The following is a 9,115-nucleotide window of genomic DNA, read 5'->3' as shown; positions in this document are numbered from 1 at the left end:
GCTGACAGCAGAGGTGTTGCCTTATTCTGAGACATTCAGGTGACAGAATGCCAGACTGAAGCCTATATTTTGCCTCCATGACAAATACACTTGCACCCTCAGTCTTTTCCAACTGCTACCCTCCTCGTTGCAGGCACTGGGTTGGCAAGCCAGTTCTCTATTTGCTCATGTCAATTCCAGCGCCATCTCTACACCTCTTACTCAAAGCACTGCCCCAGACCCGGACCCTAATTTGCAACATCCTCTCATCTCACTCTACAGGCAGTTCCAAGCACTTTACACTTCACTCTGTCCTTCCCCCCAAATATACATCTGCTCCTGATCCTTGATTCCAGGCTTTGGGCCATGGCATCACCAGCTCTGTACCAGAGCAGGTTCCAGCTTGCCAGTGACAGAAACTGACTCCAGGTCACCTAAAGTCAAAAAGGGAGTATTAGAAGGAAAGTCAGTAGTTCACACATTGAATGGAAAGGCTAGGAAGTGCCTTGGGAGATGGGCAGGGACCAAGGTACAGGGGGCCAAAATCAGGGCAAGAGTCTCCTGGGAAATGAATTCTATATTCCACTCATCTCTCCTTCCTTCCTTTGCATGAGGAGTCCCAGACGGAAGCATCTGATTGGCTGGGCTCTAGCAGAAGAGGCCTGGGAGAACAAGCATTCCATGTATAGGTTTTCAAAGACTTGCCTCCCTCCTGAGCTCCTGATGCTAAACAGATACCCCTCCACCTCCCCACACACAGATCCAAATAGCTGCTACATCCTGAAGAGATGGCACCCAAAAGAGTCCTCAGTGACATGTGCCCCAGACCAGTACGAGTTGCCCCTCTCTCTGAACAGCTGCCAAAACCACTGGGTGGTGTTGCTTAAATCAGGACTCTATGCCAGATCATCATCTTGGTTCAGATTCTGGCTTTGCCACTTCCTAGCTGTGTGTCTTCGGGGGAGTTATTAACATCTCTGCGCCTTCAGTTTGCTGGCCAGTAAAATGAGGATAATAATGCTGCCTATCTCTTATGGTGATTGTGAAGATTAAGTGCGTTAATGTAGGTAAAGTGCTTCAAATGAGTCTGGAAAAGAGAATGTGTTCTAGAAAATGAGCTGATGGTATTATTCCCAGGGCACCTTGCCCATTAGCCACTCTTGAGTCTCCAAACCTCCCCCTCTCTCTGCCTTCCCTCAGCTTATGGCTCCTCAAAGAAATACAGCCCGTTGGCTTGTCTCTGAGGTCATGTGAGTTGTCCTCAGGGTCTCTTCTCCAGCCCCATCCAAGATGTCCTCAGCCCAGGGCCTCCCTAGTGGCTCAGGAGTTAAAGTTTCAGCGCTATCAAGCTATCACCAGCCATTGCAGCACAAGTTCGACCCCTGGCCAGAGAGCTACTGACATGGCGCAGTAGACCTCTCCTGACTTGCCCGCTGTTCCCCTCAGCAGTGTATTTCAGTAGATCTGCCTGTTCTGCATCCCACTCTGTCTCTGGTGAGTCCTCTTGCCCTCTGCATCTCTGGCCTACACCCCAGTTCTTCTATGCATAGATAAATAAAATAAATCTTTAAAGACTAAATAAATAAAATGTCCTCAGCCCATTTAAAGCCGCACTCCCTGAAGCCACATCTCTGCAGGGCTTCCTGCTGGACATCTGTCCAGACAGGACACATATGGGAGTTCATGCACTGAAGGGGACACTTTCTTCTGCACCCCACAGCACCCTATACCTGCCTCCCCCAGGAGACATTCCAGCTTGCACTCCAGCTGTTGATACACTTCTGCCCCACTTCTCTGGGTGGTCCTGCCCCTTCCTGTGCCCAGTCCCACTCTGTGTTCCCCTTCCTTACCTCTTCAAGACCCAGCTTTCCCTGAGGCGAACAGTGTCGGGCCCATGGTTACTGGGTTATTGGACAGTGGCAGTGCCAAGGCCATGGGAAGAGGGGGAATGGAGAGGGGTTAGAAAGGGGACCAGATTGGGGGCGGGGGGCGTGAAACAAGCAAAATGGAAGATGGAAGAACAGGCTGTGAGGGACAGATCCCTCTGGGCACGGACTGCCCTAGCCCGCCATCCCTACCTCGGGACCTCTCAGAAGGCTTTTCCCCGTTCACCTCTGTCCCCACTGATCCTCAGAGCTCTTGACTGCCAGGTTCCTGAGGCATTTTCCAAGAGGTACTACATAACAGAGCAAATATTTGTGTTCCTAAAGTTGCTCCTCGCTCCCTTCCCTATATACTAAATGCTCCCCCAATATTAGCACACTTATCTGCCCAGGAAGGTTGGGTCATATAAAGAGAAACAGACACCAGTGCTTTCTGCAGCTTGTGCCCCCAGGCGTGGCAGCAGGACCCTCACATCTGTCACTTCATCTGATCTCCATAATGGTCCATGACGAAAGTATATTCTTACCCCATCTTTCAGATGAAAATACAGAGACTTGGATAGGGTAAATTCCTCTCCCAGTGACCCCAGTGGGGACTCAATCTCCTAGATCATATCTGTACCCATCTGGCACCCCTACAGTGACTAGCTGAATGCCTAACAGAAACTCAAAATAACCTGAAGAAATGTTTGGAGAAGTGGAAAGTGAGTCACTATCTGGACATATCTGGACCATCTACTGCCTGGAGGGACAGGCCAGGGCAGGCTTCAGCCAGCCCTGGAGAACTTCATCTCCTGAGTCTATTCCCCAACCTCCCTCGGTGACTTCTAGGACCTTCCCACATCCCTGAGCTCTCTCCTCCTTCCCACCCTTGGGCTCTGGTTCTGTCAGGAGTTGCTCCTTCCCTGTCCTTCTCTGTCACACTCTCTCCACTTGTCCACCACAAATTCAGCACTTTTTGCCAAGGCCTTTCCTTTATACCCGAGACAGCGGGGCAGCGAGGTGTGGGAGGAACAGCTAAAGGGGGACCCAAGGTACTCTCTGAGTTCTGAGTATCATCCTTATAAGCCTCGGTTTCCTCACCTAGTCAGCAGGAGTGTAAATCCTGCCTTTGGCACCTTACAATGTGAAGGAATCTGTGTAAAATGCACAGCTGAAAACACTGGAAGATCGTAAAATTTTCTACAAATGTAAAGGATTCCAATCTGGTTGTAACATGGGCCTTAAACTATAACCTTGAAAGACATTTACCATGAAACAGTGCAGAACTGTGGGGTAAGAATCAAGAAGCTTGCTCCTGGAATTTTTTTCTGGGGGTGATTTTTTTTCCCTTTGTGTTCCACTAAGTTTCTGCACTGATCATGTATTCCTTCTGTAATTGGTGGGGGGGAGTTAAATAAAAGTAGTGCTTCTGCAATAAAGATACCTAAACTTCTGCTTTTATACCATGGTGAACAAAAGCTCTAACCAGGGCAGAGAAAGAGGTTTATGGGCTGCACTGAGAGTGAATGTCCTGCCCATCCTCACCCAGGTTTTCCAACCTAGAGGCCTGAAGTTGGGGGCCTCTAGGAGAGAGGGTACTTTTCTCTAGTCAAAATCACAGGGAAGGAATTCCTGGCCCTACATCACTCCACTCTTCTTCCCTGCCTAAAGCATGCCATCTAGAGGAAGCCCTTCCTAGGAAGCTTGAGGTTTCTGGTGACATCCCAAAGTGACAAGTATTTTGAGCTTCCTACTCTCTTGAATTCCAGTCCCCACCCCAAGCTGTCCCCTGGACATCCCCTCCAGCAAGTCCACTGGCCCCTCCAATGCAACATGTCTGTGCTGGCTCTATTTAGTGCCTCCCTGCTCCCAAGCTAACAGACTTCAGTTTCCTTGCTCAGCAGAACAGATTCCTTTTGAGGGAGTGCGCCCCGACCCAGTCTCAGCCCCGGTCCCAATAGTTGCACTTCTTTCCCAACCAGGTAGAGCCAGGGACACTAAACCAGTTCTATCCCCTGAGGGTAAGTTGGCTGGGAAGCCACTAGAAAAGATCTTATCAGATAAAAGGAGAGCAGAAGGGGGCCTCCCTGGTGGCATAGAGGTTAAAGACACAGTGCTGTGGAGCTACCAACAAACAAAGCAGCATGAATTACATCCCCCACCCCCCAACCCCTGCCAGGGAGCTACCCACATGGCACAGCAGACCTCTTCTGTCTCGCCTGCTGCTCCCCTCAGCAGTGTATTTCAATACATCTGCCTGTTCTGCTCCCCACTCTGTCTACGGTGAATCCTCATTCATATATTCTGCACTTCTGGCCTACACCCCAGTTCTTGTATGTATAAATAAATCAATCTTAAAAAAAGGGGGGCCTCCCTTGGTGGCACAGGTGGTTGAACCAAATGCTGTGAAGCTATCTGCACCTCCACAATGCAGGTTTGATCCTGGCAGGCTGGCGAGAATCCCACATGGCGCAGCAGACCTCTCCTGCCTCGCCTGCTGCTCCCCTCAGCAGTGTATTTCAGTTACTCTGCCTGTTCTGTTCCCCACTCTCTCTCTGGTGAATCCTCTTACCCTCCCGAGCATCTGGCCTGTACCCCGGTTCTTGTATGCATGAAAAAATAAATTAAAAAAAAAGGGGGGCCTCCCTGGTGGCGCAGCGGTTGAATGCTGGGCTGCAAAGCTGCCCTCAGCCCCTCTGCAGCACTGGTTTGATCCCCGGCCGCCAGGCGAGGGTCCCACATGGCACGCAGACTCTCCTGCCGCTTGCTGCTCCCCTAAGCAGTGTACTTCGGTCCTTCTGCCTGCTCTGCTCTCCTCCCCTCTGGCTCTGGTCAATTCTCTCACCCTCCTGTGCTTCTGACTGTACCCAGTGCTTGTATAAATCAATCAATCAATCAATCTTTTAAAAAAAGGGGAAAAAAAAAAAAAAGGAGGGCCTCCCTGGTGGCACAAGGGATTACCGCAGCCACTGCAGCAGGAGTTTGATCCCCAGCCAGGGAGCTACCCACATGGCGCTACAGACCTTTCCAGTCTTGCCCACTGCTCCCCTCAGCAGTGAATTTCAGTCAGTCTGCCTGTTTTGTTCCCCACTCTGTCTCTGGTGAATCCTCTCACCCTCCACAACTCTGGCCTGTACCCCAGTTTTTGTATTATAAATAAATAAATCTTTCAAAAAAATGGACAGCAGTAGGAGACCTGATGCACGCCCCCTGCCCCCTCCCCCTTTCCCCAGACTCCTGAGCTTGATTCCGTGGCTCAGGACCATCAGTAACCAGGATCCTGAGGTTAGCAGAGGAGAAAGGCAGAGAACATTGAATTGGGTCTTGAATGAGATTCTAAAGCTGCTGTACTTTGTTATGGAAAAAATAGAAAGCCTCTTGTTAAAACTACTGGTAGGTGGGTATTCTGTTATTTGCAGCCCAAAGTATTCCTAGCAGATACAGCACCCCAAACTGCTCTCTTCGTTCTCCTAGTTCCCTCTAGTGCTCCTCTCTACTTCCTACCTGTAAGGGCACTTCTGCCCAGCAGGCCTTCCCGGCCTCATGTCCATGACTCAGCTCTCATCAAACTCTGGTTTCTCCTCTGTGGTCCACCATCTGCCTTTCCCCAGGTTCAGGGCCCCCTCACTTCCACAGGAACTCTAGCAACTCAGAGCTCACCTGACCCCTACCTCTGAGCTCCCTCTTCTGCCCACATTCTATTACCCACAGTGACCTTTCCAAAATACATATCTGATTGTGCTTCTTCTTAAGTATCTGTGGGCTACAGAATAATGTTCCAAATCCTGAGCTTGTTGGTCAAGGCCCTTGCAACAAGGTGGCCCCCAAATCACCTCTGATCTCATCTCCTGCCACTCCCAGAGACACATTCTGTACTTTGAGCTACACCAGAGTATCACTGAACAAACTCTGACCCCTCTACCTGTGTTCTTTGTTCCCTTGTCCCTGAATGTGATCGCTTACTTAGCCAGAAAAAATCTCATTTCAAATATTCCCTCCTCTGTGGTGTCCTCTTCACCTTGAATAAACATTCCTTTCTCTTTGAGCTGGCAGTCTGTTGTCCCACTTATACCTCTATTATAATGCTTATCTTATATTTTAATTATATATTTGTCAGTAGGCTAGATTCCTTTAGGGCAAGGATATATTTTGGAGTCCCCAGCATCTCCCAGCACAGTGTATGACGTGAGTGATTAGTCAATTTTGGGTGAAAGAGGCAGCAGTTCAAAACACCTTCTGGTGTTTTCCATGTGGAAACTGCAGACCCATCCCCTTCGAATAGCCCCTCTCAATCCCCTGAACCCCCTCTTAACTTCAGTGGACTGGGGCTAAAGTGGTGTGGATAGTGGATAGTGCCTTGCCCCCTGGAGTCCGGCCCCCTCTTGAGGATGGGGAGATCCAGTGGGGGTGGTCACCTTGGCCCTCAGTAAGAGAACTGTACTAGTGGCTGCAAGAATTTGACTTTTGGGGCAATATCAAAAGCATTTTCTTACATCTGTGAAATTTTTCCGAAATCCAGAAAAGCTAATACCCAGATTTCCTCTCAAACAAGCTCCATGAGAGCAGGGCCCTTGCCTACTGTCCTCAATTGTCCCAACCCTCCATTGTCTGGCCCTGAGCCAGAGTGGGTGCCCCATATACTCTTGTTGAACGAATGCCAGTCTCAGGGCTCTTAGTAGGTTCTAAGAACCAATCAACTCCACTGCCCAACAACAGAGGAATACTTAGGCATGTGGACGTGTTTATTTCTTACCATGCCTCATTACAAGGGTAACTCTGAGGCACTCAGTGAAGCCCTATATTGCAGTTAAAAACATGTTTACAAAGAGTTTATCACATGAAAGTGCCTTCTGTCCTAAAATAAAAGGGGAAAGAAGAAGTATGCGATAGAAATGAGTAATTTATCACACTATCTAAAAGCAAGCAAACAAACCTCACCAGCAAAAGGCAGTCAGGGTAGGGAAGAAAATGTGAACAGACTGGTGTTTCCCTCTAAGTTTTAGTCTGCTCGCTTTTCCAACTTTTGAAAATACATACAATATTACTAATAAAGTAAGAAACACACACTTTCTTTTTCAAAATGACATTGAGGGAGTGGAGCAGAGAGACTGTTTGAGGCTCAAAATCTGGGCCCCAAGCCCCACCCCAGTGCCCAGAGATGCCCTCAGGGTTTGTGGCCAAATTAGAAGGCGCCCCAGGACCTGTGGCTCTGGCCTTCCCCGCCCCAAACCACAGGGCACAGGCAGGGCAAGGGAGTACCATCAAGTAGTTCTGCCTGTTCCAGAAATGACACCTCCAGGGGGGCAGTGTCCCCAGGGAGAGACAGCACCTCCCTTAAGAGACGGGGCTTCCCCCAAGGCACGGAGGATTAATCCTGTCCCTCAGGAATTCCCAGAAAGGACTCAGGAGGGGAATTTCCCAGACAGGCAGACAGACAGACACCTCACCACAGCTCCTGCCGCTAAGCACAGATGTTTGCCTGGGGGTGGCGGCAACGCTGGGGCCAATGCAGACGCGCACCCCTGTGGTGAGAAGTTGCCCAAAGCAAGAACCACAACGAGACCCGTCTGGACAGGCTGGGGGCTGGAAGGAGGGGGCACCGTGGGAGCTGAGATGATCTGCAGGTCGAGACACCAAGTCCAAGTCCCTGCTGTTGTCTCTTGTCTAGACCCCACAGTGCCTGCACTCTGCTCTCGAACCAGCAGGCGTCGCAGCGTCTCTCTGGGCGTCAGGGCAGGGCGAGCCAGTGGGGTGGGTCCACAGACTGGGCTACACGGCCCTAGGCAAGTCTGTCAGATGAGTGGTGGGTTTTCTATTTCTGAGGACATCCTACGGGCTGGGATTTCACCTCAGTCTCTTCCTTACACTTGGCTGCTACCACACGAACGAACCCCCTCTGAACGCACAAATACAAGGAGAGAAGAGTGATGAGATCAAAGCCCTAAGAGAGAATGTAGGGGACAGGGCCAAACTGGGCAAGGAGGGCTCCGCGTGGTATTCGGGCCCAGAAATTACCCCCACCTTTTCTCCACCCGGTTTACTCCATACCTAGACACCGGTAGGGCGGGAACGGACGTGGCCCAGCCGGGCTGGGCCGAACGAGCCCAAACCTGCCCAGCCCGAGCAAGCGGCGCAGCCCAGGGACCCTAGACGTACCCACCCAGCAGACCCTGGTGGTCAGAGAAACGGTGGAACGTGCCCCAAACCGTTTCCTTCGGGGGCAATTCTGCACCAACCCCTCTGCAGAGCTACTATCTCCTCCTCTCTAACCCCTCTCCTGGCTTCTCATCTGGGCATTATGTCCCGCAGAAGTTAAGCACCTATTTATTGATCATTTACCATGCGTGCGAGGTGCTGTGTCAGGCGCTGACAACACACCTATGAACAAAACCACATTCTCTACCCTCATGGAGCTTCCATATTGCGGGACATGGGAGCAGGGAAGGGGTCACCTCGCCATGGACACGTAGGAAGCCGACACCCAGGGTCCACCCAGTGAGCAAAATGCTCGTGAGGCGCTACCTTGGGACCGGTCAGCAGAAGACTTTGGCCCTGGCCGGAGTGGCCGGCTGCACGTCAACCCAACGTCCGGCTGGGCACGTCGCCTGGGTCAGGTGCGAGGGAAAGGTGGGAGCGGGAGGCCGTGCGCAAAGCCTGGCCCCCTACAGGCCACCGGGTTACCGGACTTGGCACCCATAGGGCGCTCAGTAAATATTTATGGTACTCGCTGCCAGCCAGGGGGCCGGCCGGGGCCCTCCCTCGTCCCAGTCTCCTCCCCGGCGGGGTCAGCGCCGGAGTAGCCGCGGCGTCCCGGCCCCACGTAATTACAGAGGCTGTCGCCAGGCCTGGCCATAAAAGAGGAGGATGAAACGGCCCGGGAAGCTGGGCCCGAGCTGGCCGGGGAGGGGGGCCCGGGGTTGCAGCTCCCGGCGATGCACAGTCGCGAGGAAGGGCTGGCCAGGGGTGCGCGGACGCTCGCAACACCAGCCGGGGGCGCGCCGGCAGTAGTCAACCACCCACGCGCAGAAGACACTCCGTACTCGAGCCTCCCGCTACACACGCGCGCGCACACACACACACACACACACACACACACACACACGGGCCTAGTCGAACACCTGGCCGCCCTCGCCACCCCAAGAGCTGGGAGGCAGACACCCACCCGCCAACCTCTCTCTAGACAGTAGCAGATCCCGGCGGGAAGGGAGCGCTGAGAGGCGAATTCCACCGGGTTTGTTTACATGGCGCGACGGAGGGGGCCGAGCTGGGTA

The sequence above is a fragment of the Talpa europaea genome, assembly GCF_964194135.1.
Source record: "Talpa europaea genome assembly, chromosome: 9".
In the NCBI taxonomy this organism is placed as follows: domain Eukaryota; kingdom Metazoa; phylum Chordata; class Mammalia; order Eulipotyphla; family Talpidae; genus Talpa; species Talpa europaea.
Note: the sequence above shows the minus strand (reverse complement) of the source record.